The 27,831-nt window shown below is 41.1% G+C and overlaps 1 protein-coding gene across 6 annotated transcripts in view; it reads left to right on the forward strand.

Annotated features, from left to right (window-relative positions):
• Positions 1 to 9,487: 9,487 nt before the first annotated feature.
• The window catches only part of MEF2A (myocyte enhancer factor 2A), an 85,737-nt gene continuing 67,393 nt past the window's right edge, over positions 9,488 to 27,831 (forward strand). For 2 of the 6 annotated variants that reach the window (XM_032194547.1, XM_032194552.1), the window contains exon 1: positions 9,488 to 9,659. The gene's annotated coding sequence lies outside the window, so the exon portion shown is untranslated. Of the gene's footprint in view, positions 9,660 to 9,932; positions 9,952 to 10,228; positions 10,284 to 27,831 lie in introns of those variants that run through there. The other 4 variants (XM_032194551.1, XM_032194553.1, XM_032194550.1 and 1 more) reach the window with 3 other exon arrangements.

Raw genomic sequence — 27,831 nt, forward strand, 5'->3', positions numbered from 1 at the left:
TATTAGAGCTAAGTACATACCTGCTTTTTTAGAAGAAATGTTATGCTCTGGTGAAGGGGTAGTTGAAAGCCATGTTTGTGAGAGCAGCAGTGGATGGCTTAGCTCTGCATGATAAAATAACATTGATTAAGTTCAAGCTCCAATACCTCAGATGTTTGTTGCAACAGAGCAGCAGCTTGGCTGATTGGCAGCCCTGGCTTAGTCGACACGTGTTAACAGAAATTGCTCAATTTACATGGAGTACTTCAATCTGCTCTTTCAGAAGTTTCAGTCCCACACAGGGTAGCATTTTAGCTTTTGAATAAGTGGAGGGCTTATAAGAGTCATTAAACTGCTAAAGCTTCTGCAAATGCTATAGACCAGATTGCTGACTGAGATGCAGAGCACGCATGTGTCACCGCAGATACTTCCCAGATAACGGTACTGATGAGATTTTAATCTGGACAAAGTGCTGGAGGCAACTTTCTTTCCAACACTCAATTATCCGGATAATAGCATACTATTTTGTTCCCCCCTGGGTTCAAAATGTGTGGCCTGCTGCAACTGTGCAGTGTGCATACAGTGGTGTTTGGAGTGAGGGGGGAAAAAATAACACAGAACAAAATTCATGTCACAGCAAAGGGCACTTCGTTTGTCCTCTGTGCTATGGGACTTATGCTGTGTCCATACCTTGGATAGCTGAGCCAAGTAACCACCATGGGAAATGGCTGTTTGTTCCCACAGGCTGTGGAAGGAGGGCTCCTTACTGGTTCTCAGCAGCCTTACAGGAATATGTTTGAAGCACAGTCTGCTGCTAGGACCATGTGGTATGTTGTATGGGCAAGACTCTCATTTTATTGTGTATATGCATCTTGTAGCCTCCCTAGTGGGATACTGATCCGTAACGGAGTCTTCTCAAGTCTCACACAACACAAAGAATTCAGAATAGTTTCCCACGGGCGTTCTCTGTAAAAGCATTTTTTAGAAGAGCTAACTCAGCCAGGAAATGGAAACTAGTGGACCAAATTCCTTCATTTGAGTCAATCTCTCATTGGTAAAGGATTTGAGAAATTGTCACTCGATGACTAATCTGCATCCTTAACTTCAGTAACAGTTCCTAGAGATGAAGGGTGAAGCCATTTGAGAAAATCAAGCTTTACTTGCCTTTTATTCATTGGGTATTATTTTGCTAGATTGAATTACTAATAACAATATGGATTATTAAAATTTATGAAACCTAGATTTACTTTTCAGTATCTCTATCATTTTCTGTTCCTTAATGCTTTTCATCAAGCTCAAGGAATGAAAACAAACTCAGCTGCTTTGTTTGTTCATGATCAACTTTTAGTGCGATCATGTCAGCCTTATTGCATAGCTATTATTAAACGATGGCAGAATGCAGATTTCTGAGACAAAGCAGAATTACCCATTCTCACCTTCAGCAGTTTACAATTAAAAATGAGAAAATATACCAGATCTGCTAGGAGAGCCAAAGAAGGTATTGCTGCATTCACAGCCTCAGGTCCTCTCCCTACGTTATCTGCACAGATAGCTGTGAATTTGGCTCACTTTCTTTGTTTATGTGTCAAATTGTTTTTGTTGCATGAAGTGAACGCACATGCCCTAGGCAACGCAGAGCACTGGGAATAACTTTTCTGGCTTTTTATGGCTAGTTGAAAGTCTTTCCATTTATGTTAGATTAAGCTCTATTTGATTTAGTTAAGCTAGCGCTGGGTAGCCACTTTTATTCTGGACTAAGAGTGATTTGTGTCAATTTACCTTAAATCCGTTCCTAATTGACTTGCACTGAACTGAACTAACACCTGATTTATGCCCTCATTATCCCATTTTAACCAACAGCTCAGGCATGCTGTCCAGTTCCAGCAACGTAACGAGTTACCGCACCTCAGCTGGGGCAGGAACTGCAGCGTGCCTTTCTCTAGCCTGCAGCAAATGTGAGGTTCAGTGTGTCAGCTTAACCTCAGGGGCAAGGAAAAGAAAAGTCGAAACTGGTTGCTTCCATCTGAGATCGCCACAGGCAAAGAGCAAACACACATGGTCAATTACCACGGCTCAGTTGATGCATGGTAAGTTGTCAAGCATGTCAGTACATGAATGAGTGATCTCATTCATGTATTCAGACCCTGAAAATATCATTTGAAATTGGCTTTACGCAAACAACTCTAACTATGGATATGGACACATGGACAAAAATTAGTGTGGGGATAACAAGTCTTTGTGTCAGCTTTTCCATATGCATACCTGCATGAAATGCCAGGTGGTTTGAGGTAGACTGACCTCTTTTCCCGTGAGGGGAACATATAGCTAAGGCTTGTTAAATCCAAGACCTGGCTTCTGTTGTAGTAGTAATTTTAACCTAGTTTAGGACAGTTTAGCTTGGGTGAAGTGTGATAAAACATTTAAACTACTTCAAACTACCAGCTAATCAGGTATCTAAATAGGAAACTATTGCATGTTTTACTTTTTGCTTAGATGGTGCCATTTTCTGGTCAAATCTTTGGATTAGTAAGAACTTGTCCATTGACTTCATAGAGCAGTATTATATTGTGAATGGTGAGTTGTTACATTGCAAACATGATTGAAGAAGCTATGTTTTAGAGTCTAATTTAAAGATGAACTTATATCTTTCTTAAAAAGCATTGGAGGGGGGAAAAAAAAAAAAAGAACAATAAGGCAAATCAACAAGACCAACAATAGAAGAAAACCAACAATCCCAAACTTCCATCTTTCCTCCCAAATCACATGAGTTTTCTTACTCTACCCTGTGGGAGAGCTAAGAAGATGTTTGCTCATTTCCACCTGGGAACACAACAGGATTTGCTAAACTGATCCTAACGATAAGAGTTCCAAACCCAGGAGCAATCTAGGCCCTATGAAATTATGACTGGCCAAGGAAGCACAGGACCAGACACCAAAACTTTGGATCCTTTTCCATTTTTATTCAGTACCGTCAAATTAATCTCAGTTAATCTTTCTCTGCTTCCATATAATAAAAGGAAAGACATTTGATAAGGTTATGTGAGATGCTTTTTCAGGCAGACTGATTCAACACATGGCTGCAAGACCAGGCATTATTATCTCGACTAACATGGACACATTTTGAACACTGCTTCTCACTCTATCAACCACCACCACCTCTGCAGTAATGTGACAGCAAGGGAAAAAGGACGAGAAGGTGATAAAGTTTGCCTACGCAAGCAGAAAAGAACTTTCTGTCCAAAGCCAGCTGGCTTGGCTTGGAAATGAAATGGCATTTTAGCACGAGCTGACACGTTTACGCGTGTACTGGAGCTGTGTTTCCAAACACTTGTCCTAGATGCAACAGCAGGGGCTGTGAAGTAGTTGATCATCAAGCAGCTACAGAAAACAGGTGAGCTGTTGGAATGCCAGTTTGTCTTCTAAACCGTTTGGCAAATGAAGAAACAATACTCAGAAATAGCAACAAATATGCTGCTACATTTCATTGTTAGAACTGGGCTTATTTGTAGTAAAGTTTTGAGAACGTATGCAATGATCCTAAATCACAGCCGCACAACCAGTAAACCCATTAATAAATGGCTGATACTGTTCGTTCAGATAAAAAACTCAAAAATTCACATTAGCTGGGCCATGTTAACACTGGTTAAATTTTTAAGGCTTGTTTTCCAAATTAGAGAAAACTTTCAGCATAAATTCAGTGCCACTTAGGTCTTTACCTGAAAGTGCCAGAGGGAGCAGGGCAGCTGATATTTTTTATATATCCTGCATGACACAGACCAATCATCCCAGGTATAAGCCAAAAGAAATCAACGGAAGGCAAACCAAAGCCATGTTTGTACTTTGGAGCCTTGATGCAATTGTAAAATACTAGAAATGCACCTTGCATACTGCCCAAGTTTAAATTTTAAACTTTATTTCAGAAGTTAACTGGTATAAAGGTTTCTTTGCAATACCTTGTATATTATAGCAGATCAGGGCTCCGTATGTGAAGACTGCAAGATCAGGCCAGTAGCATATGTCTTTTCTTATGCGCAATTTGGTCAATGGAGGTTACAGCAAAACAGATGAAATTCCAGAACAATAATCCTTAAACTTAAATTTTAGGAGCTGCACTAGCCGAGTGCAGCGGGAGCTGAGGATGCTCTGCACAAGTCAGGAGCAACTTACTTGACTTTGAGTTCCATACGCGATTTGTCACTTGAAGGGCCCCACCAACTTCACATCTCCTTTAAAAAGTAGCTCAAAAACTTTTCAGGTATTACGGTCTCCTTTATCTATTTCTGTACCTTTTGTTTCCTAACAGCATGGCATACTGACCACACATACTGCAGTCAAATATAGAAATTAAACTTGCAGAAGAAAGGAGACATTTTCTCTTTAATCTCTTGGAAAAAATTCTAGACGAAAGCATGGTTCTTAAATTGATAATATCCCCTTAAGAATTTATTTGCCAGGCAGTGTTAGAAGAAAAAAGACTTTAGGGTCAGTCTGAACATTAGAAAGACCCCCTTTAAAATCAAGCTAAAGTCTAGATTAGAGATGAGCGGTGTTTGAACGGGCTTCCAACTGATATATTCTAAACTGTAAAAACGCAAATAACTTGAAAATCCTTGTGATTTCGAGCTCTTTGGAAAAGGGACAAGTTCTATCCTAGGAAATATTTAATTGCATAAAAATACTAGTTTAGTGTTTCAATATATGACAGTCATAATATGTGTAAAGCCACCAAATTATTAACAGATGAAGGATTACGTTTTTGAATATTATAATAAATAAATTTTAAAGGGGTGAAATGATATAATACCATGGCAAGAGTAAAATACATTTTAATAAAGAAAATATTGAACATAACTATTTTTCTTTAGATCTACTAAGCAATCTGTGTGTTCTCTATGAGATGTCAAACTATACTGTGCATATGTACACTTTGCTCTCTCTATAAATATACATGTGCGTGACACATTTCTAAAAGCAGTAAATGAATGCTGGGGAAATACAGAAACAATGAAGTTCCTAAGAGAAGCTTATTTTTTCAAGTTATTAAAAGAAGGTGGCAAGCATTCATGAGGATATGAAAATTTAAAGCCGTCTGCAGGAAACTCTGAAAACCTCTGGTTAAGGCTGCTGCCAAAAAATCTCAGCTATGTTATGTCAGAATGTTTAATTGCAAGCTGCAATTTTAATGAATGGAAAGATATGGCAAAAGCAGGAAGTTTCTGAAGCAACATAGAGCAACCATGAAAATAAAATACCGAAGGTTGTAATCTTGAATGCTGCTGGAAGCAGGAATTTCCATCCACACTCCCGACTCCTTTTCCTACTGTGCAGAATTTGCCAGCTGTCTGGCTGGAGAGAGGTAAGCTGTTCTGGATATCATCTCCTGGGCTCAAGGCAGCACTTGTTATGTCTATGCGAAGAAGTCAACTTCTTTGCATTTGTCGTTGTGGGTGTTTACAGAAATGCAGTTTAGGAATAGGAGAGGGAAAGCAAATGTCAGAGTGCATTAAATAACATATTTTCTTAACTTTCCAAGAAGCTTGCTTGCAGCATGATGTTACTATTTATATCAGGTCTCTTAAACCCAGCTGTTGGTTCATGTTAACATGCAGAATGGTGAGAAAAACCCAGCAGAAGAGTGTGAATCCCAGGGAGACTTGTATTCTGTCATTGTGAAGACCTAGAAAATATCACAAGTTCTGCAGAGATACGGATCACCCATGCTGTAAGTGAGGCATGCAATACAAATATTTTCCGTGTTTGTCTGTGGTATTAGAGGGCCAGCAACAAAGCAAAAGGAGAAGTACCAAATGCTGCAGCAGGCGCCTTCAGATAGTGTTGTCTGAACCCGAGGCTGGAAAAGTTGGAAAGAGAACTTTTACCTGTAACTCCAAACTAGCAAATATACTGTACACCCACATTACAGCATTCTTAGACAAGCTGTGTCTGATCTAATCTTATGTACCTTGGCCACAAGTTCTGGAAAAACAAATATTCCCAAGGCAATCAGATTACTGAATGCACCATATAACGATGTGGAAATATTAGCGGTTTACAGAGGGCAGTTTATGACATGGATTGAGTGAAATTAATTCATGCATTGTCAGGCAGCTTGGACTTAACTAAACTAAGGAAATCTTTACTTGATTATATCTGTTTTTGGTGGAGCACCAGAGCCAAATAATAGTGTAAGAGCAATACTCCCAACCACAGAGAGAGGTCATAGGAGTTTGATCCAAGCCAGCATTCGGAGAGGGAAAGTCTGTGTCTGCACTGAAGTGGTTGTTATGGGGTTAACAGGGTTGCCCGAAGTATTCATGGAAAGGAACCATTATCTGCTCCTCTCTGGCTTCCTGCCCTGTAGGTTGGAGTCCCCCTTCTCATATCCTTTGTTTCAAATGCAAGTTCCCATCCTGAAATGCTGCGAATACAATTTGGTTTTGTTGCAAAAAGTAGTCCCTTTACAACATCTTCATTCATAGGGTACTTCCACCATTGTAAGTGAAACAATGTTAGGAATTAATCTACCCTGTGATTTTAAGAAACCTTGTTTGTAAAAACTTGTTCTTAGACCCTTCTTCCCTATGAAGGATAACTTAATTGTTTAAGAAATATGCAAAAGCTATATACATGTAATAGCCCCTACTCCTCCTATCCATAGCTTTAAAAGTCCCATATTATGCTTTAATAAAAAGTTCACTTTTAGAAGCATGAGACCTAAGAATTTTTCTCTAGAATATATGATGAAAAAGCTGCTTTCTGGAATATAAGAAACATTTAAAAGGAGGTCTGAGGGGTAGCCATGGTACCTCTCTCTAGTGTTTTGTGGGAAGGTTCCACAATGTAAGTTAAAAGTTAGAGCAGATAAAACTTTGGTGGTAGCATCTCCAAAATACCTTGAGTGGGTTGGTGGAAATGCACTAGAATAGAAATGCAAGGAAAAACTGTAAACTGCTGGATGGTGATTCTATTCAATTGTGAGATTATTTAGTTACAATTAAGACTGTTGTCTTTTATTTTTCCTACAGTTGTCTTTATTTCCTATTTTGGGGGGTTTATTTCTCCTTATAGGATATAATGGAGATCACACTGGCCTACTATTTGGCCAAGGGAAGAGATTTCAGGTGGTTCTCTTTAGTCACTGGGTTGTACGTAAGACAGACAGAAATGTGTTGAGCAGTTGCTCCCTTATTTCTCAAGAGCGATCCTGGCAGATCCTTGAAATGTTTTTTCAATTGTCATATTGGCGCTCAAGTGTGATGCTCTGTGGGAATCATGTTATGTTGCTGCTTCTATGGACAGAAATTCATCGGTCTTATAAAAATGGTATTTTTTTTCTCTGTAGCGTGGATTTGCCTTAATCACCTACAGCTTTGCATCCTTTAGATTATCCAGGTGTGTTTTGCCTTTGCACTTGTTCTGGAAATTAAACCAAACACAGAGCAGGGCCGTCAAGTCATGTAGTGATTTTAGTTGTTTTGATATATAAATCCTTCTGCGGCTTTATTTGTGTCACCCAAAGGGGTGATATTTTTCATTTATGCTATTGTGACGTGAGAACATCTGTGCCCTCCCTCCCACCCATTCTTTTTCACCAGCAGTCCCAAGAGGGGGCTGTAGAAGCAGATGTAGCAGCAAATCATTGCGTATGGAAAACAACATCTGTAATTTCAATTGGATGCCATATTTTGCACTTCCTTTTCTCGATTGTTACACAGGGTAGTGTTTCAGTTGAGACAGGACTGCATTTCAGTGTGAAAGATGCTACTCTGTACCCCTTAACTATCATTTGCAGGGCATATAGAAAAATCCCTGGAGCAACACATGCTATGCTTATTCTGCTAGTGCCACTGAAAAGGACAGATTATAACCAATTATTTATCTCTTTGCCTTCCTGCTCTTTTTTTTTTTTTTTTTTTTTCCAGTTTAGAATAAATGATTACATACTGAAAATGATTAATGAGCATTACCAGCAGTCCTTGCTCAGGCCTTGCTTCTGTGTCTTATTCAGACTTCCCCTGACTTTTAGAACTTAAGCTTATTGCTTTCATGAGAGGATTTTGTAGTCTTAAGCTTCGCAAATATTATGGATGGTAGGTGTAGTGAAGAACAAGAGAATAAACTGTATTCATATAAAAATCAATGACAATTGAACTGTTTGTGTTGAGAAATACAAGAAAGCTGTATGTACTTAAATCTCTTCCTTGTAGGTCAATAGCAATCAGCACGGAAACATGACAATAGATGAGAATTATTTGCATGTTGTCATTTCTCTCTTACCTCCTGCACTTTCCTAGGTGCTGCTTTGAAGGAAAGGTGGATGCTTCAGAAGTTGTTCAACTTCTTTACAGGTATTTAAATTCCAAGTAAACTGTGAATTATAAATACTGATCTTTAAGGCACAGATCTCAGAAAATTTACTGTTTCTAGTTGAGCTAAATAATTGCAACCAGACAGCAGCCATTTATGTTCATTTTTAGGGAATGATCTTGGAGGATCTGCATTTTTCCACCCAGTGGTGTGGTTAACACACTTGGTGTTTCTTATTTTCTAACCCTGTTGGAGCTGTTTCTTGTACCTGACCCAGGAGCTGCCCTCCCAGCCCCACAGCCCATCAGCTGCTGTCTCTTTCCCACAGGCAGCACTTTGGTTCTGGTGTCACGGAGCAGAGCTGTTTGTGTCTGAGCCACTTCGTGTGAGGAAGAAGCCCTATAGAGCACAGATTTTGGGCAAGTTAACTGGTTTTGTTATGAAATTATTATTTTGGGGTCATTCTCCAGCTTTCTGTGAAGGAGAAAAAATTTCACACGTTTTATTTCCCAGCTCTCCTTCCCTCCTCGAAGCCCCTTCCCCCCAGCAGCCCCCTGAGGGGGCGATAACGGAGGGGACCAAGGTGGGGCCCGGTGGCGGCGGGGCCCTGACATGGCCGCGGCCGGGGCGGGGCGCGGAGCCGCAGCCGTTGCCAGGCAACCCCTGGGCACGGCGCCGCCGGACCTGGGCGCGCACCGGGGCTGCAGCTCCGCGCATGCGCCGCCTCCTCGGGGGCGGGGCTTCCTACGTGCGTCATCCTCTGCCCGAGCCGGGCGGGGGGGGGGCCTCGTCTGCCGAGGCTGTGGAGCACGGGGCCCGGCCGCCGCCTTCCGCACCGCGTTCCGCTGCTGATTGGCCGCCCGTTCCCTCTCCTCCCCTCCCATTGGCCGCCCCTCCCGTCACTCCGGCCCTCCACGTTTCGCTAGCCCCGCCTCCCCCCTCCGCCCGGCCGCGCTGCCCTATCGGCGGGCGGCCCCGCGCCACGGGGGTGGCGGCCAAGGACGCGGGGCCGGCCGCTCCCCCGCGGCGACACAAAGTAATCCGCCCATGCCGGCCCCATCCACCGGGCCGCCGCCGGCCCCGCCGAGGGCCGCGGGCACCCCGCAGCCTCCCCTCGGCCTCCCCCGCCGCGCCGCCCCCTGCTGAGAGCCCCGCGTCGGGGCGGGCGGGCGGGGCCCGCGGCAGGATACCTCGGGGAGCGCGCTGCGCGCTGCGGCTCTGAGGGGAGAGCGGCGGGGGAAAGTAGTTCCGGCCGGCCCGGGCCTCCTTTCCCAAAAATAGCGCCCGAGAGGATCCGTGCGCCGGCGGCAGCGGCTCCTCAGGAGGCTCCGCGGGCGGCGGGGCGGCGGTGGGCGGCGAGGGGCCGCGGGCGGGTGAGCGGGGCTTGGGGGGACGGGGAGCGGCCGGGCGGCGGCAGGGGGAGGCGGGGGGATAAGGGAGAGGCCCCCAGGGCCTGGCCTCGGTCCCCGGTCCTGTCAGTCCTGTCACGGAGGGGGGGGGGGGGTCTGAGGCCGGGCCGCGGGGCGCCGCGATCCCCCCCGGGGCCTGCCCGGGCAGGGCAGGGCGGTGAGGAGAGGGCGAGGCCTTAGTGAGGGGCGGCCGAGGCTCCTCGCCGAGGGGCAGCGCCTTTTGTCCGGCTGCGAGGCCACCCGGAGGGTCCGCGGGGTGAGGCGGGGAGCGCTGAGGGGGGGGGGGGGACGGGAGGGGAGGCAGGGACCGGCAGGGGGGGGCACCGCGGTGAGGGGAGGGCTGGAGGGGAGGGGGGGGGGTCGTGTCCGGAGGAAGGAAGGAGGGAGGGAGGCAGGGAGCGGGGCGCTGCCCGCGGGGTCTGCGAAGCCGCCCCCGGCACAAGGCAGGAGGGCGAGGCTGCTCCGCTGCTGCCCGGGAAGGTGCCCGGAGTTGGGGGGAGTTCGGACGCGGTTTCGGCTGCCTCGGAGATGCTGGGTGGCGGAGGGAAGGGAATCGCTCGCGAATTATGGTAGCGAACCGCTTGACAGGTAATGAATTTCGGAGTTGAAAAGCAGGAGTTTTCTGGAGGAAATATGACAAGCTCAGAAGAGTGTTTTTTTTTTGTTTTGTTTTGTTTTTTTTTTCCTACACTCAGCGTAAAAATCATCGTGTCGCTGGGACCGAATATATCGGGAGCGGGAGGGAGGAAGGGGCTTGTGGGAATGCGAAGAGGCAACTGAAGGGAATAATTTGTAAATAGTACTAAGGAAAAAATATTGCTTTTGGTATGGAATTGGTAATATGCGCAGCGTTTCTTTAAAATGCTTTTCAAAATCTGGGAAATCTTGATGTAGCGTAAGGGAGGCTGTAAGCGTTCAAACTTCATTATGTTAACTGTCGACACAATATTGTTAATTATGCAAGTCTTTTGCTATTAGGATCTAGGTATCTACATTTTTATAGCTGTTTCTGTTGGTTTATCGATAGCTAGTGCTTAAACAACCTGCACAAAAGTGGCAACAGCTAAATATTCTATCCTGTATATTTTATTTAAAATCTCTGTGTATCTTTTCCATGTAAGAACGCAATTCTTGTTTCTTTCCTATCTGTTTCCATTTGGGGGAGAACCATGAGATGAGTTTTTAAACTATTTTTTTCATTTACGTGCTGGAAGGTGTGCAAAATCATGGGGTTTCTTACATAATTTAGACGAGTTGTAATGAAGGATGCAATTTTAACACTTGGGGTTTCTAAAGGGCGTAACTGCCAAGTGGTATTTTTAAAATTCTGTGCTTGTTGGACTAGCAGTACAAAAATGAGAAAAGGGAAAAAAAAAAAAAAAAAAAAAGTCTTGATGTTAAGGCGTCCAAACAGCGGTACCCAGTTAGAGGGTCTTGTGTTTGAGGGCAGTCGGTCTGGAATTTGGCAAGGAAAATACCCTGGTGCCCTTGTTAGTTTTTTTTCTCTCTCTCTCTGTACTTCTGTTCTAAATGTGCAGTTGACATAGTCCACCAGTAGTAGTAGAAGAGTGTCATTAGTAAACGAGAAGAGAGAAGGATCCTTCAGTGAGAGGGATGGGGTCTCCTTTGGAGCAATTTTAGCGTAGATGGCAGGCTCTTTTTCTGCCAGCGCAGCCCATCTTAAACCACTTATAATGTTCTAGTATTTCTTATGTTTTATTTGGGAGGAGGCATTCCCAGATTGTAAACTGTGGAAGAAATATGTTAGTCTTTAGCTTGCACATTTGTTTGTTTTGCTCTATTGTTTAAGTGTGTATTTAAGAAATTGTAATTATATTTCACGTCTGTGAGTGGGTCCACAGAACGCTTTGCTTATGGTTAGGTATCTGGATTTAGGTTACTGTAATGTCATGGAACCTTATTTTCTTCTGCTGTGGAACAGAAGAAGAAATAAATGAACACTGAAAGAAGCTAAGTGAGCTGATCTGTGGAATTGAGTTAGGTTGGACTAATAATATAGGAAAGACTTGGAGGGATCGAAACTTGAAATAATTCTGGAGAATAAAACAGCTTAGTGTGGCAGAAGACCTGTCTTACTTAGAAACCTTATTTGAGTCGAAGTGAATGCGGTTTACCTTAAACTGGTTACTGTGGGCAGCAAAGCTTTTGCAGGGTTTATTTTAGAAAGTTAGCCAAGTTTCTCAGATAACCTGTTGATGTCATTCTGAGTATTCAGGGCCTAAGTGCTGCTTCAGAGACCAGAAGCAGCCTGCAAGGCTGTAAACAATGCCATACTTCCTTGCCTCCCTCCGTCCTGCAGGCACAGCAAACACAGCAGCTGGTTACTTCTGGCTGCCGTGGAAGTAGTGTCGGACAGCACTGGAAATGGGAAAAGCTGGAGTAGTTTGTGAACTTAGTTGTTTGTCTGAATAAGGAATATTTCAGTTTCGTAATGTGTGGCTCGTTATGCCTTGCATGTGAGATGCTTGTGTGTTTCAGCTTGATTTAAAAAACAAAAACAAAAAACGTTTTCTAAAAATCTAAGTCATCACATTTTATTCACCTTACTAAAACCTGAATTTTTATTTTTGAAGGCCTTAACACTGGGACTTGCTTTTTCTTCTCATTGAAACCACCCTTACTTGGCTTTAATTTGAACAGCGTGTGCTGACATAAATGCTGTGTAGCTTCTTAATGCACAAAGTGGCTTTATTTATTCACACTTCTTATTTTTGAAAAACATATTATTTCATGTATTTAATAATGTGTTCTTTAATCGATCACATGGAACAGAAGTCAGAATCTCAGCCCATTATAATATGGGGGAGTTCTGGTGTCTTGCATTCAGATTTCATTTATTCAGTAAAGGAACCAGAGAAAATAAATGCATCGTTCCTCCTTTGTATTTTGTTTTCTTGTGTGCTTTGCTGCTAGCATTGGAAGGCAGATGCACCCAATATTTGAGTTAAGCAGGCAATATGTTACTGAAGTGGCACTGAGCGGGGGCGTAGTTTAATTCTGTCTCCTATCAGACAAAATGACCTCGCCTTTGGAGCTTTTATTCAGGTCCTGAAATATTTAAATCTAGATGACGTTTTTCCTGGAAGTTTATAAAGTGCTTTTAGTGTCTTGTTCAGTTTGTAAGATTACAGCAAGACATTGTTTCTTTTGTTTTTTTCCCAAAGTTAATCGTATCGATCTTCCAGTAAAAAGAGATCGGACATTTTTTGGGAGGTCAGCTAATCAAAATAGATCTTATATCGTTGCTACAGTATCTAATAAATTAACAAAATGGCATCATTAAGAGGTAAAGACAGACTTCTGCTGTGTAATATGACAGTCACACCTCCCCCCGTTAGTTCTGTGCTCTGTGATAGGGAACCAGCTAATAAATGCTGCTATGGAGGGTGAAGTTGGTAGTCTGCAGCAGTGCTGTCTGCTTCATTGTAAAGTAAGCAGCTGATCTAGGTCGCTACCTCTTACACCCCCTCACCTCATGCGTTCCTGTTTTAACACTTGTTCTTTCAAGTTACCGCTTATGGAATTGAAAGAAAGTCTTTTTTTTTTTCTTTCGCATTGAGGTACTCCTTATTTTTGTTAGTGAATGCTCTCGTTTAAACTTATATTTAATGGTTCTGTGAGAAAATTCCTAAAGAAACACCCATTCAAGTTAAATCTGGAAAAATAACTTACGTTTGATATGGAAGGGGAATTACTCTCCTGCAAGACAGCTTGGTTCCTTAGATTTCTGGCTGGTCTTTCCTCAGAACTTTGATGCAGAGGAACATGGAACCTTTTCTGTAGGAAACACTTGGGTCTTGTTAGCCCCTTGTTGTAACAGTACAGGTGTGCCCATGTGATGAGAAGAAAACACATCCTTCTTAATGAGAGCATGATTAATTGAACTGTTTTTAATGGAATTAACATTTCTCTGTGAAATTATTGTTTAAGGAATTATTAACATTGTTTCATGGAAGGTGTATTCGAATTCCTACTGGTGCTTAATTGGGTAGGTGTCCCAGTTACGTTCATCTCTGTCCCTGAAGAGATTTTCTATTCTGCTGAGGTCCTTATGGACCAACCCAAAGACTTGAGAGTGCGTTTTGTATTGATTTGTGCCCAGTAGGGGTTTCGTTATGAACTATTAAATATTGTTACAGCCTATTGTAAGCATATTAAGTTAAAAGTAGTGTTAGGTGTTAGCAGCTGAACGTAGTTGTATAAAGGTGATTTAAAGAACTAAATAATTGTGAGAAAAATGTGTTTTTCTTCACTGTAGTGGTTGGAGATGCCCTAAAAAGGTGGAATGGATGTATCTTTGCTTTTGGTACTTGTATGACAGTGACTAGGGGAGGAGGATTTTTTTCCATTTCCTTTAAATCCCTGCAAGAGTTTTTGAAACTTAGCCTTTATTTGAAAACCAGATTGCTTCCAGTATTGTAATTTGGGATTGCATGGATTGGACTAAGGTTATTTTTATTGTTTGAAAGCTAACCACAGACCTGTGAGGATGCATAGGAGTGGGTGCGTTGTCATGCTGCATGTACTAATGTTTGCAAGCTGTGGTCAGTCTCAACATTGAGTGCTATAGCAATATACATAGGCCTGATCTTGTTATTTTCTGTGATGATTTATGATGTTTAGAAGCTCAAGGGCAATAAATTATTAAACTTTTACCTATATAATTACGTAAGCACATCTATAACTGCTTTGTTAATGCTTTAAACATTGCTTTCATGACGAACCTGGCATAGAGAGCTGAGAGAAAGGATTCAGAGGTGATAATTTTGGTATCCATTATATGTATAATGTATAGAAACACTTTGCATGTGTAAAAAGATGGGTATGGAAGAACTATAATTTTAAAAGGAGAGAATAAACAACCGGGTTCAACCTCAGTTGAACCTTGAGGGAGGGATGCGTGCATGAGCGCACAGTGAGAGGTCTTAAAATGCAGAACAGACTTGCCTTGGTGAAGGGTCTGTTAGGGACCACTGAAAGGTGTCAGGGTGAAGTAAGTCTTTTTTTTTGCTTTTTGTTTTGCTTGTGCAAAATTTTTAATACTTGAGGAGGCTGAGAAAGAAGTAGGAATAATTGCAATGAGGGCTTCTCTTTCCTCATGTATCAAAGAAAAGCGATGGTACTTGAAAGCGAGCATCTTTTTCCAGATTTTTTGAACTGTATTTCATTGATGGTCTTAGTAGTGTGGAAAACTTCTATAGCATAGCTCAGAAGCATTGAGGTTATCAACATTAAGGATGTCTTTTTTTTGGTATCATTCTTTCACAGCAACTGCCCTCTTCCTGATATGACTGCATGCATCCTGTTTTAAAAACTGTAAGCTGACAAGAATGAGTGCTAGTAAGCTGGTCTGTGTAGCCGTTCAGAAACGGTGCTTTTTCCATTGTGAGCTTTCAAATCACCGAGTCTGCCAAGAATATTTAAGAAAATTGGATGTTCCCTCATCACTGTGCTCATGTTGTGCTATCACACAGTGAGGGTAATAAACTAAACTTTTGAGCAATTGAATATTTTTCCTTGAAGGTGTTAAAATTTATGTGTAGTAATATGAGGTTTTAATTGCAAACAGGATGTCTTAAATCTGCACTCAGAAGCCACTTTGTTTCAGGGTAAATGAAGGGAAAGTAAAAGGTATGGCAGGAGATACAGTATTTCACGTGGTGTGTGCAGAAAGGGAAGTTGCTTTTTCCTATTTTTTTTGTGCCTGTAGGCTGTAAAATTACCTTTGTTAGTCTGGGTTGGATGATGCACTTATTAGCTTGGCTAGTCGGCTTTTGGGAGTTAAAGTTTTGGATTGCAGAAGAATTTCCTTTGAGACTCCTTGATACCCTCTCTGTTCTGTTTCTTTCAGAGAACCAGGGCGCTTTTTTTGTTTTTTTTTTTTTTTTCCCTTTTTGGTCCTCTCGTTCTCCTTACCTTTGTTCTTAGCATGGTAAATGGTGGTGTCTTCCTTTGTTACTGAAACATACATTAAGATGTCTGCTTTGATGTTGGGCTCAACTATGGAAAAAAGTGCCAGCGGTAAAGGTATCAATGGTTACCACAAAGAAGTGCTAAATTAAAAGAAATCTGAGGGAAGGAGGCAAAACCATGGCTGACTGGAGAGAGATGTGGCAGTAGGTGGAGGCAGGTATTCACTGCATACTGGAGGTGTGGAACGTGGGGTGTTGTGCAGCAGCTCTACTTTGTAACACAAATGCTCTGAAAATTCACAAGGAGGATGTAGAGCATGTAGTAACATTGCTGCGTATCAAAGAACAATTTTCAGTTTTATGTAGGTGGTTATTGTTGTCTTTGTCACAAATGCTAACCTGGATTGCTGTCAAAAAGTAGTGGGGAGTTATCAGCCAAATGAACCGATGTTTTGAGCATATTTTTGCTGTTTGACCAAACCCATGTTACATAACTGGCTAGAAATACAGCATGCTTGTTCTTAATGGAGGCCACAGAAACATTCAAGTTCTTCAGTTGTCATGGGTTTACTGTGGGTTGAAATGTGAGGGGAGGGTGGCAATGGCAAGAGTTACCATAACACGCTTGTCAAATAATGTTTTGTTTTCCTTTGAAAAAGAATCTAGTGGTCAAAGTTTCTCTTTATTGCTTCATGCTGCTAATTCAGTAGCTTCAAGGAACTGACAAAATGTGATGTTGAAATGATAGAAATTTTTGGATTTTAAGACATAAATGATTTGATGTTTGTGAATGCTGGAGTCATTTAGCTCCTTTATGAAAATATAGGGAAAGCCCTTTCAAAGACAAATAATTTGTTCGAGCAGTGAAATAGAGCTACGTAAGAGCTGACCATGTCAAATGCTATCACTGTCCTTTCATGCTGAAAGATGCTCCTGGTGACTCCTAGTTGTGTGTTTTTTTTTTTTTTTTTTTTTTTTTTTTTTTTTTTGTTGTTTTTTTTTTTACGTGCTTATATCTATGCAGTGGCCTTGGATTCACAGTGAGGTGAAATCAAACCTGACAGTCCGCAGTTCCCCGCTAGCTGCTCCTTGTAAATCGGTATGCAGGTACTTTTGGCGTGCCCTGTATGCCAGCCTTCTAGATCAGTGGGTTGCAGTCTTTTTTTCTGTTTGTCTCTTCAGCAAAAGCATAAGGGGAATCTACGGAGTCCTGTAACTGTCACGTTAAGCCTAACAGTGACATGCTTGCTTTTTTAGTTAGCTTTGGAGGCTGGCCTAGATTAGTCTACGAAACCTGTTGTCAAGCGCGTGAGTATTTACAGTGAGCGCTGTTGTGCACTAGCACAAGATGCTTATATAAAAACTTGGACCAGATTCTTTCAGAAAATAACTGCATATAGTCATTCAAAAGGGGATTGAAATTTTGAGTATGAAGAGGCCCAGGTAAAAAAAAATAAAATAAAAAAAAAATACCCGTTTTTAAAAATGAAGAAAAGGACTTGCCCAGTGTTCATGATCCCAGCCCAAAGTACTGCGTAGTCATGTTAGGAGCCCCTGCAGCACCCTCTGGTGATCCAAACATGCTTGTGCAGCAGTTGGGGTCCTGCCTGAGCTTCTGAATGAGCCTAGCCATCGTGTGTTGGTGTAGGGCTGAAGGACGTGCTTCAGAACAAGTTTGGGCTACAGCCGGCTTGATGTTAGCGATAGGTGCTCTTGGGTTTCGCTGCCTTTTTTTTTTGTCTTTACCTTCTGATTTTTTTGTCTAGGAGGAGACAGAAGGCATTAAAAGATCTGTGGACTGTATTGGCAATATCGGCGCTAAGCAAGCATAACGAGTGTGATTTTGTGAGATGAAAGGCTTCCAGCATCATGGCTGTGTTGCTCAGGAGCAAATGCCCCATGGTATGGGGAAGAGGGAAGGACACAGAGAATGTCTGTATTAAAATTGTTGTTCTGTCTATTACAGCCCATTTTATGGATGATGTTAAAACATGGCCTGCAGAAACTGGAGTTACCTCGTTACTTACCCAGTATGAAATGCGCTAAACTTAAACCTAGCCTAAACAAAATAGTAAGGTAGTGGTTTTGCAAGGAACAAAACTTGCAGAACTTCTAATTTTCTTCTATTATTCCCTGATCTTCCAGAACTTTCTTTGTGTACAGTGCATTTCTCTTAAATTCTTTATCTTAAATGGCCGCTAGCTGTAGCTGGGCTGGGTAGAGGTGGCTGCTGCCTGCTCGAGTGGTCCAGCAGGAGCTGCTGCCTCTCACATTGCCGCAGATGCTTCACTTGGGGTGTGTGCAATCGCCAAGTCCAAATCTCTGGAGCATTCCATAAACTCTTAAAAATAATTGATATTTTACTGGTGCACTAGGTTGAAACTGGCCAAATAAATCAGAAGCTATCAATGAGGAAGATTAGACTGGGCCAAAGCAATCACATTTTATTCAAGGAGGTTGAAAAGGCTGTTAGTGATAGGCCCTTCTTCAAGATTTTACTGCCATTATTGATAATTCTTTCTTAGATAAGTAAACTCTTATTTCTGAGAAGTTTTTATTTGATTTTATGGAAGTAAACTCATAAAGGTAGGACCACTTCAAACCGTGCCTTCGGTTTCTTATTTTGCCTTGCTTTTAGTGTGCTTGATTTGACCTAAATGTCGTAGTAGGCTGTGATTCATTCAGTCAGAGAAGTTAAATCTTAACAGATCTTCAGTTTGATCGTGCCTGCTTAAAAGTATATGGAAGGATGTTAGTAAAGTATGTGTGATCTCTTAACCAGAGAACCTGGCCAGGATGCCATCTGCAGAACACTGTAAGGGTTTGGGGATTCTGTGTGCAACATAGGATTTGCTTCTTGTGATCTAGAATTTGAGCTCAATGGCTTGCGATCACTACTGCCTGTCCTCCGTTGCTATTTCCCTTGTCAGACTTTGGACCATAATTGTGTATGATGGTTTTATACCAGTTCTGGACAGCAGTTTGCTTTGCTTCTGCTTGTGTCCTGGGGATGGGGGTTATGTCCTGAACAGGAGGTTATTTGCATGAAAGAAAGGCAGAAGACCTGTTTGTCTAGAAACCATTCGGATTTCTGTTTCTGTGCCACGTGCATAATCTTCCCTGCGCTCCTCCTCCCTGCCAAGGAAAAGGAGCAGCTAAGGGAAGGGAAATCTTGTTTTGTTCTTATGAGACACTGATAACTTCATTAAAATCCTCACTCCCCTCACCCCCTGTATGTAAAGCTCGTATCTGTGTTTTATTGAGGGCTTCCTGGATACTGTTTTCTTAGCATGGTATTTTTAAGGCTGAATTGTGCAGTATCAAAACCTACCACGGTGTTCCTGAAGATACTGGCTGACTAGTTCTCAAAAGACGTTTCAACCTGCTTTTCCATCATACATTCTTCTGATGAAATGTTAATGAGAAGATGATCAGATAAACTTCTTGAAAACCTGGTACAACGTACTCATCAGCTAAGGATTTTTCTTCGGACCTGTTTCATTTAAGGCATCTATTTGTTTCTGTAGCTGTCTGTCTTAATGAGTGCAGATAATGCCTACGAGCAAGCCACAGAGATCATAGTATGCTGTTCTTCTCAGGCTTGGATTACTAATTTTCTGAAGGCCTAAGGAACAACAGCCCTTCATGTGAAGTTCCTTTTGTGCCTGTTAAATCTGTTAGAAGCAGGATAAAGCAAGTATTTGGATATCTGAAGTCACTCTCCCAGCTACAATTCTGTGTTGCTATCTGATGAGGAATCCTCCAGGCTTATCTTCAGTAGCTGAGATCACAGTTTTTGCCTCTGACCTATCTGTGCTTTACTGCTTTTAATTTTTAATGGTCTCTTCTCTTTTAATCATAATGGCTTATAACGTGCTGCACTGGCATAATTAGTTTATCCTAAAACAGTCTGATCTGGTAGCAGTGTTGGACCAGGAAAGAGACAGCCAGCCCAGCAGGCATCGGGCACTCATAGGTAAGTAGGCATTTGGGCCACAGGGGAGGAAGGAAGGAAGGAGTAGGTGAGAGTCTTTCAAAGCTGTAACAGGGTCCTGAATGTGAACGTTTCGGCTCACCTGTGTATTTACAGATGGTTTTCTTCAGGACTTTGTAATGAAAGTTAAAGTAACTAGGAGGGATCACTTCAAAAATTCTTTCAACAAAGATACAAGCAACATAGAATTTAATAGACAGACAGTTCCTCAGATATCTCTTTGCTGAGGTTGTTTTTTGTATTTGTAGCTTGCTTTATCAACTCTTACTTTTGAGAGGGAGTGAGCCTTTCTAATTTTAGCTCAAGTGCTTTCTTGTTTTGAAGTTACAAGTATTTCTGTTCTCAGACCTTTACATTTTGAAGTATCCTACCATTAATCTATCAGCTTACCTGGGACTATGTATCCAAGTTTGATTGCCTTCTACAATTCTTAGCTTGCCTTTTCCATTACAGTTTCCTTACAAAAAACAAATATGGGCAAGGAAAAACGGCTTATAGTTATATTGATTCTGAACGATAAAGTAAGCATTTAAAATGCGTGCTTTTGGAAGAGCTTGTGCTGCAGTTGTCTTTGTAGTTGCTACATGATTTGAGGGATTAGAATACTTCTTTCTTATTATGTATGAGAAGGAACTTGATGTGAAATACATTCAATATGCTGTTTGTCATGTGCTTTATTTCATGATTTCTGGAATGTGTTTAATTTTGATCTCTGTAGAAGAGTACCTCTTTCTGAAGTTGAGAAAAAGCAAAATTATGTGCCAAGTTGCCCAGCTTTTTGTTGATTAAAATCTGATTTCAGCTCTTAGTCTGATACGCGTAGTCATTTGGTTAAATGCTTAGATCGTTACTAGCTGATGTTGGGGAAACAAATACTGGCGGCTCGGGACTGAAAGCAGAAAATGTTCCATTATTTCAGCATGTAAAATGATTTTTAGGGAGCATTTATTGTGTTTTTGGTTTGATAAATCTGCTCATTCAGGAGACTAAAAACTCTGCACTGACAAGTTTGGGTCCTGATTTTTGATCTCAGGCCCTGTAACAAAACTTGTAGAAATACTTTCTTAGGTAGTAGTTGAATTTGTACTTGCTACCTCGGCTCCTATTGAAAGACTAACTTGGATTCTAACAAGCAATTAAAAAAAAATCCACCTGGAAGTGAAACTCAAACATTATTAGGAGAATTTGATTTACTACTACTGCCCATGTGACAGGTAAATTTTATACAGTGTTTTCCACCCAGGAAGTGAGAAAAACGGTTTTAAGCATTATTGTGTGCGTTGAAGTCTTGTGTGTGCTGCAAGATTGTTTGAGGTTTTCCTGTAAATTGCAGCAACTTAAGAAATCTTGAAGGTAGTTTATTTGTAAACTAGCTCAGTTTTGTTTTGCTGGCGGTCTGCTGTATACAGCTAGAGTTACAATAAATCTGAAGGTTGGGAGGTAGAACTTGATTCCTTCCTGTTACGACTGTACTTCACAAAAGCTTGGGATGGCCATCGTGTTGGTATGGTTCACTTAGGTCAAAACAAAATTGTTCTGGTTATAATTCTAGACCAGATTAGGTGAAGGCAGCTTGGACTGTGAATTTAGTACATCTTTTGAAATGCTTGGTTTCTTTTTTTTTATATTTCGTTGTTTCTCCTACAGTCATTAACTGTAATTACAGTGAGATTGCAGTGAACTTGTTTTGCTCTTGTGGCTAAACCCTTGGCTGTACTGATGATGTAGGTGGTGGAGATTCTCTTCCTGTATTATTTCTACAGTGTTTTCTTGTGCCTGTTACATCTATAATGAAAATACTGTAAGCTGTCCTCAGTGCATGTGTGCTTGTTACAGTATTAATGTTTGTGTCTGAAGGATTAGTACAGAGATTATTAGAAGAGGAAGTCTAGCACAGAAACGCATCCTTTGGACTACTTGAAACATTGGAGAATTCTGACAGGGTTCCCATGGCAGTGAATGTGTTTTCTTCTAAACACATTAGTCAGATCTTGCTGTTGTCTTCCTTATAATGCAGCGTGTTGGCTACATTATAGTCAAGATACAAGTTGCCTTAGCAAAAACTTCTGGAGCTGTGTTTAAAAAAAAGTGTAAAGCTGTGTTTGGCAATAAAAAACAAAAAAGCTACCAGGTTGTAGTGGTCCCTCTGTATGTGTGTACAGAACTTTCTTCTCCTTCACGGATTAGAAAACTTACTTGAATAGCAGTCTTTGTCTTTTTTTCCATCTTAAATTGTCTAACTCTTATTTTAGGGAGACAATATGAGCACAACAAATAATTTATCTGAGTGATACCTGACTGGGTTATCATTGGTTAGAGAAGGTCTCTACAATCCTGCATTGCACAACTATGCGTATCTGTGAGAGAGCTGCAATAAATAATGAACTCAGCTCTTCAGTCTAATGCACGTAACTGCCACTCTCGAATGTCCCAGTGTGTTGAGATGCTCTCCTGGATTTCCAGGGTTTGAGCACAAGTGCAGGGAGCGCTGGTGGCATGCTGGTGGCCAAGGGAGCGGTGCGTCCGGTAGGTCTGTGCCGTGTGCTCAGACATGTTACAGGCTCACAGGCCTTATCTGCATTTCGTGCACAGGCTTATCTTAATAATGCTCACATTTGAAAGACTTGCTGAGCTACTCTGCTCGAGAACGTATGATGGGAAAAATATTACTAATTAGATCTGTCTTTAAGATTAGAAACCAAATTCAGGAAAATAGTCTTTTAGTCTGTTTAGCTGGAATTGCTCAGATCCCCTCCTAGATCAAAGGTAAAGCTATATTGTGATTAAAGGTGTGACTGCAATTTGTGTAGATAAATATATGCAGGCTACCTTTAAACTAGTTAGTTTAGTGTAGCTGTGCAAGTCAATGACATGTTAGGATACCCACGGAGAGAAAGTATTTGCTTTGGTTTTATCCCTACTGCTTTAAAATCCGTGGTGTCACAAAGTGCGCTTAATTGTAGTCCCTAAAGAGGACAAAGCTGTTTCTTAATGGAGAACGTTTCTTAAGAGTTGAATTTGTCATCTGTTAAGTGTTTGAGAGACTGAGTGAGTTCAATTATGACTATTTGCGAGTGAGAAGTGGGTGGCAGTGCACCTGCATTTGGAGGGGGGCATGTCTTATCACATGGTCTCGTGTGGTTTGTAGCTGTGAATTCCTGTTTCAGCTCTTGTTCACGTCTTTAGCAGAAAATTACTGAAACTGATACATTCCAGTAAAACAAGTGACAGCCAGCACCAGCCAACTTTTACTTTGTTTCTTTATTAAATGTGGTTTGGTCATTTTCTTGTGTTGTGAGAATGCGTGATTCTCAAGGTTCTTGATTTAGCAGAAACTGCTTTATAAAATGTCTATCAAAACTGGCATAAAATGCCTTCTGGAGTAGGCCTGAAACTCTGTTATAGCAAATTTACATCAGTCATTTTTTTATAAGGAAAAAAAGCGTTTTTTTTTTTTTTTTTTTTTTAATACTTAAATTAGACAATTAGACTAAAATGAAGTTTGTGGCTTTCAGTAAAACTTGTAGCTCCAGAATCTGTCTGTGTTTCAGATCAATGCTTCTGCTGGGAGAAGAAAGCTTTGGCTCAGTCGGCCCTCACAGATCATGAGAGCTGGTGAGCTCAGGGTTTTGGTTCACTTAGGACTCTGTGACAGAGGCTTCTGTTGAGCAGATCCAGATCTCGTGGTGCTGATAGTGGTTGGCTGGTGGTGGTAGTTCTACTGTGTTGTTGTTAGACCTGACCGAGTGGGTGCCTGGCTCTGAGAGGTGTCAGTTTTAACTGTGGGGCTTAATTCTGCAGAGTAGAATTTCCACCGGCTCCTTAGGGAAAAATATGGAAAATAATATATATAAAAAATAAATAAATTCCACTGAGTGCTGTGTTTTTCCATTTGTTTTCAGTTCTTCAGCTGATACCTGTAGGTTAAATTACAAGTTTCAATTGTTGTCTGGAGGACTTTGTTAGGCAGTTGTTTTAGCAGCAAATGTTACTTTTATTGCCAAACTTTGTTTTGCTCAAGTGTTTAATTGTTGAGGAAATATAAGATTGGTGCTTTGCCTTGCCATTGAACCTGGTTGATTGCTTTCTGACCCTGGTGCAAATACTTTAAGCCTTGTCTCCCTGCCTATGTGCAGGTTAACAATCTCTAGTCCTGTCCTGCCCTGTCACGCGGACAGGGAACAGTATTTTGAAGAGGAGAGGTGGCGTGCCCTGTGATACGGCTAAAATGAAGTGACGTAACCAGTTGAAGCTATGCGGGGTGTGACTTGATGTGATAATTTGGAAGAGTGAACGTTTTGGACTTCAGCTGTGTATTCCTTCTAATCTTTTTTTTTTTTTTGAGAGTGATGCAAGCAGACCAGAAGTATTTGAGCCCCAACTTTTCTACCCTTCTCTGTTTTTTTTCTGTAGCTTTCATTCATTTAATTTTCCATTGGGTAGATACGAGTTTTCTGTCAGATTTATCTAGTACATCTGACCTACTCTCAGTAACTACCTTTTTTTTTTTCTTTTCATAATATCTTCCCTTCCGCTTCTGATTTGCCATGTAATGCTCTCAAGAATACAGTTTCAGATCAGTCAGGTGCATATATCACATGAACAGGGCTTTATTCCTTGTTTCCACTTTGTGTCTGGAAAAGTCTGTGCTCCCAAACTGATCAATTATATATCAGTACTTTCAGGAAATAAAACGCTTTGATCTTAAAATCTGCATAGCTTTACATTTTCTATGTCATGTTTTTATTATTAATGTTTAGGTAGATTTTGATTTGTTTTTGCTTTTTGTTTGTTTTCTGAAATACAAGAGAACTGTAACACATCAAACAGTTGCAGATAATTTAATGCCAAGTCTCTACCAAGGTCAGCATTTTTTAAATATTTTGTGTAATACTGAGCATTGTTCTTAGTCAAAACATGTTTCAAGTGATCTGTAGAACCTTAATATTATTTGCTTGCAGTAGAAACATTTGTATTTCAATGTTTACTGTATTGGTGCAATATCAGGTATCAAACTTCTGAATGTGTTGTATACTTGTAATGCGCCTTTACATCGTTGTTCTGTAGTGCTGTGACTTTGTAGTAGTTGGTCAGAGTGGGATGTAATTCTTCAATCATCAAGATGGAAATAAGTTTTCAAATACAATGTAATACCAAAATGGGTTCAAGCCTGATGCAAATACAGTGATTGCTTAAGTATCTGAGCAGTAACAAGTCAAGTGCTGGGTCTAGCAAAAGCAGACAATGGGACCCTGATGGGATAGGCTTGCCTTTTTGACAGTTAGAAGGAGGTGAACCACAGTTCCTGAAAAAAGTGTTTGTTTTTTTTTCTTTTTTTTTCTTTGCAACAGCACTTTCTGTGCTCCCACGGGGTAGGGTGTGGGGACTCCTTACCACCAGCTGCACAGTGCCCAGGTGGCCCAGATTGAGTATTAAAGCTATCAGGTGGAATGCTGCCCTGTACCAGTGCTTAGTCAACATGGTGCTACTTGACCACGTAAAGAATGTGCTTATGTGTGGCATGAAGTAAATACAGATTCTCCATGTAGTTAGTACAAATGTTTCTCCTGGTTCATTAAAAAAAATCTTTCCTGCTTTGCAGAGATGATGGGGTGCCTCCAGCATGGTCCCTTAGACACTGTATTATTTTTGAGGAATGTGAAGTGAGATGTACCTCAGTATGGTGTTGTAATCATAAACTTTATGAAGCATGAAAGCAATAACGTGAACTTTTATATTCATTAATTGTACTGAAGCTGTAATGTCTGAATGGAACCCGGTCAGTGTATTGGGACCATACTGTAAACTTGAGCTAGTTTGGTGTATAACCACTGAGTGAATGAAATTGCAAAGGTTCTACTGTTTCTCTTCTGTAAAAACGTGATGTGCTGTATCTCTGCCACTGTATTATTTGATAAACTGCTGCTTCATTAGTCTCTGCAGGCTAATTTAAGGAGCTACTCAGATTACATAATGAGCAATCATTAAAATATCATCTACTCAAAATCCAGCTATTTATCACGGCATAGCTGTAGGTTTGCCTCCCTTTATGTTAGCTTGATCTGCCCATGGCATACTTCCAGGTGTCCTTCTGACAGCACGGAGAACCAGGGATGTCTGAGCCTTCTTGTGGAGTTACTGCTTGAGTGGAACAGGTCTAGATGTGTTCATAGTATGCAGCAAACATCAAGTTGCATCTGAAGCAGGTACAGGGGATAACTTTTAAACTAGCCACCATGCATGTGGTTTCATTAGCAACAGTCTGAGATTTCCATATGTGAGCTAGTGGCCTAAATATTTACTAAAGGTCTGGATGCTCTCCCCTGCCTCCAGCTTCAGTGCTGAAGCTTATTGTGATTACACTGTTACTGATGAGTATTTGAGTTGAAGGAGTTAGGCTTTCCTCTGTGCTTCTGTAAAGGAAAGGATTAATGTGAATACAGCAGAATACAGATACTTTTCTAATCTGTTTTGAGCTCTGTGATCAAATCTATTTCCGTTTCATTTTGGCTTTCTCCGAGGCAGTGGGCTGCAGCCATGAACCACGGTATCTGAGGTGCCCCCTGTGTTAGTTCCTGGGCAGCTTTCAGAAGAAGTTGCCTTCCTTTGCCCATCGGGCTGGCATTCGCCGTGGTATCAGTTTTTGTGGTATGACATCGGAAAGTGCAGCAATAGAGGTTGATTAAATATTTGAAGTGTGCACTCAGTTTTGACAACTCAGATTTGTTTGCACTTGTTATATGCCAATGTGTGTATATTTATATGTCAATATATGTAGTGACAATGTGTGTCTTTATATATCAATATCTTTTATAGAGAACATCTGCTATGAAATTGTTAGAACAGCATGCCATGAAGCTTATTATGTGTTCTAGTAGCTATTGTGTACCCAGTTGGTTTAATAAACCACTAAAACATTTCAAACGTAGTTAAATATCATATCTGGTTAATAACGTGTCCAGTTTTGAATTTAATCCATCTTCTATGTCATGCGTTATGGACTAAAATCTAATAACTTTTTCCTTAAATTTGTTTAATGAGAGAATAAAAGACAAAGAAATGAGCTTTGGAGTCTTGAATGTTAAAACCTCCTAATGTAAATAACAAATGCGAGGGTTACATGTGTGTTCTAAAGCACTAAGTGGGTTATGGTAGCACTGGCACACTTAGTGCTCTGTTGGCATAGCTTTTCCCTTCGGATGATTGTTCGGAATGTGCGGCCTCTTTGTATATTTGCTGTAGCAGAGCTAAACTCTAATGTCACTTGAGGGAGAAATTTAATACAAGGGGCCTGTACAGAACCGAGCTCCTGCCATGATAGCATGTGGTATATTTAGTATGCATGTGTCTAGTAACCATGTGATCTTACGCATGTGAATGAAGCAAATTCTCAGCAGTTATTTCCCTAATTATTTTCAGAGTTCTGTTAATTAAATAAAATATTATCAAACTATGGCTCTGTTTGTAACTGAGAAGTAACCAGCCGAGGGATTTGGAATGCCAAAGCCTTATCTTCCTATCTGTGGAAAACAGGAGTCAGAATTCCAAAATACGTGGAATTTTTTAATCCACCTTCGTTTTAGGAGTATTTTGTTTGGATCTAGGCTGTTAGGATTCACAGTTTTCTTCTGCCATGATGACTGAAGATTAATTTTTAAATGAAGTATGAAAATAATCTGATTCTTAGGTACTTAATCTATAAGTATATATAATCTACAAATTGTGAATTTTCACAATGCTATGATACTGTCAGATTTTTTTTTACTGGTATCTGTGCTTAAAAGTTCATGTGTCATATACGTTCTTTGCACATTTAACAGGCAGACATTTAGGACATAGTACTGGGAAGAGTGGCACGTATAAATCCACTATCAGGACAGTGTAGCAAGGCAGATAATCTCTTCAATGCCACATAATCTCTCTGATACAGAACCCTAGTAAAATTTAATGCCGATTTTTGGGTGGTGTGGTGCTGCAGGTGTGATATTGATGTTGGTTTACTGTTTTCAGGGTTTTTGACATCTTATTCTGTGTGGAAAGAGTGAGCTGGCTTGCATGTTATGCCCAGTTTGTTGTGTGATACCATTTAGCATGCAGCAGCAAGGTTCTTCTTGCACTTTGAGAATGGGCCCAGATGAATAAAAATGTCCTAGGCTGGCTCGAAGCCCCAGAGTGCAGTTTTGATACTGAATGTGAGACAATTTCTAAT

The sequence above is a fragment of the Aythya fuligula genome, chromosome 11, assembly GCF_009819795.1.
Source record: "Aythya fuligula isolate bAytFul2 chromosome 11, bAytFul2.pri, whole genome shotgun sequence".
Classification (NCBI taxonomy): domain Eukaryota; kingdom Metazoa; phylum Chordata; class Aves; order Anseriformes; family Anatidae; genus Aythya; species Aythya fuligula.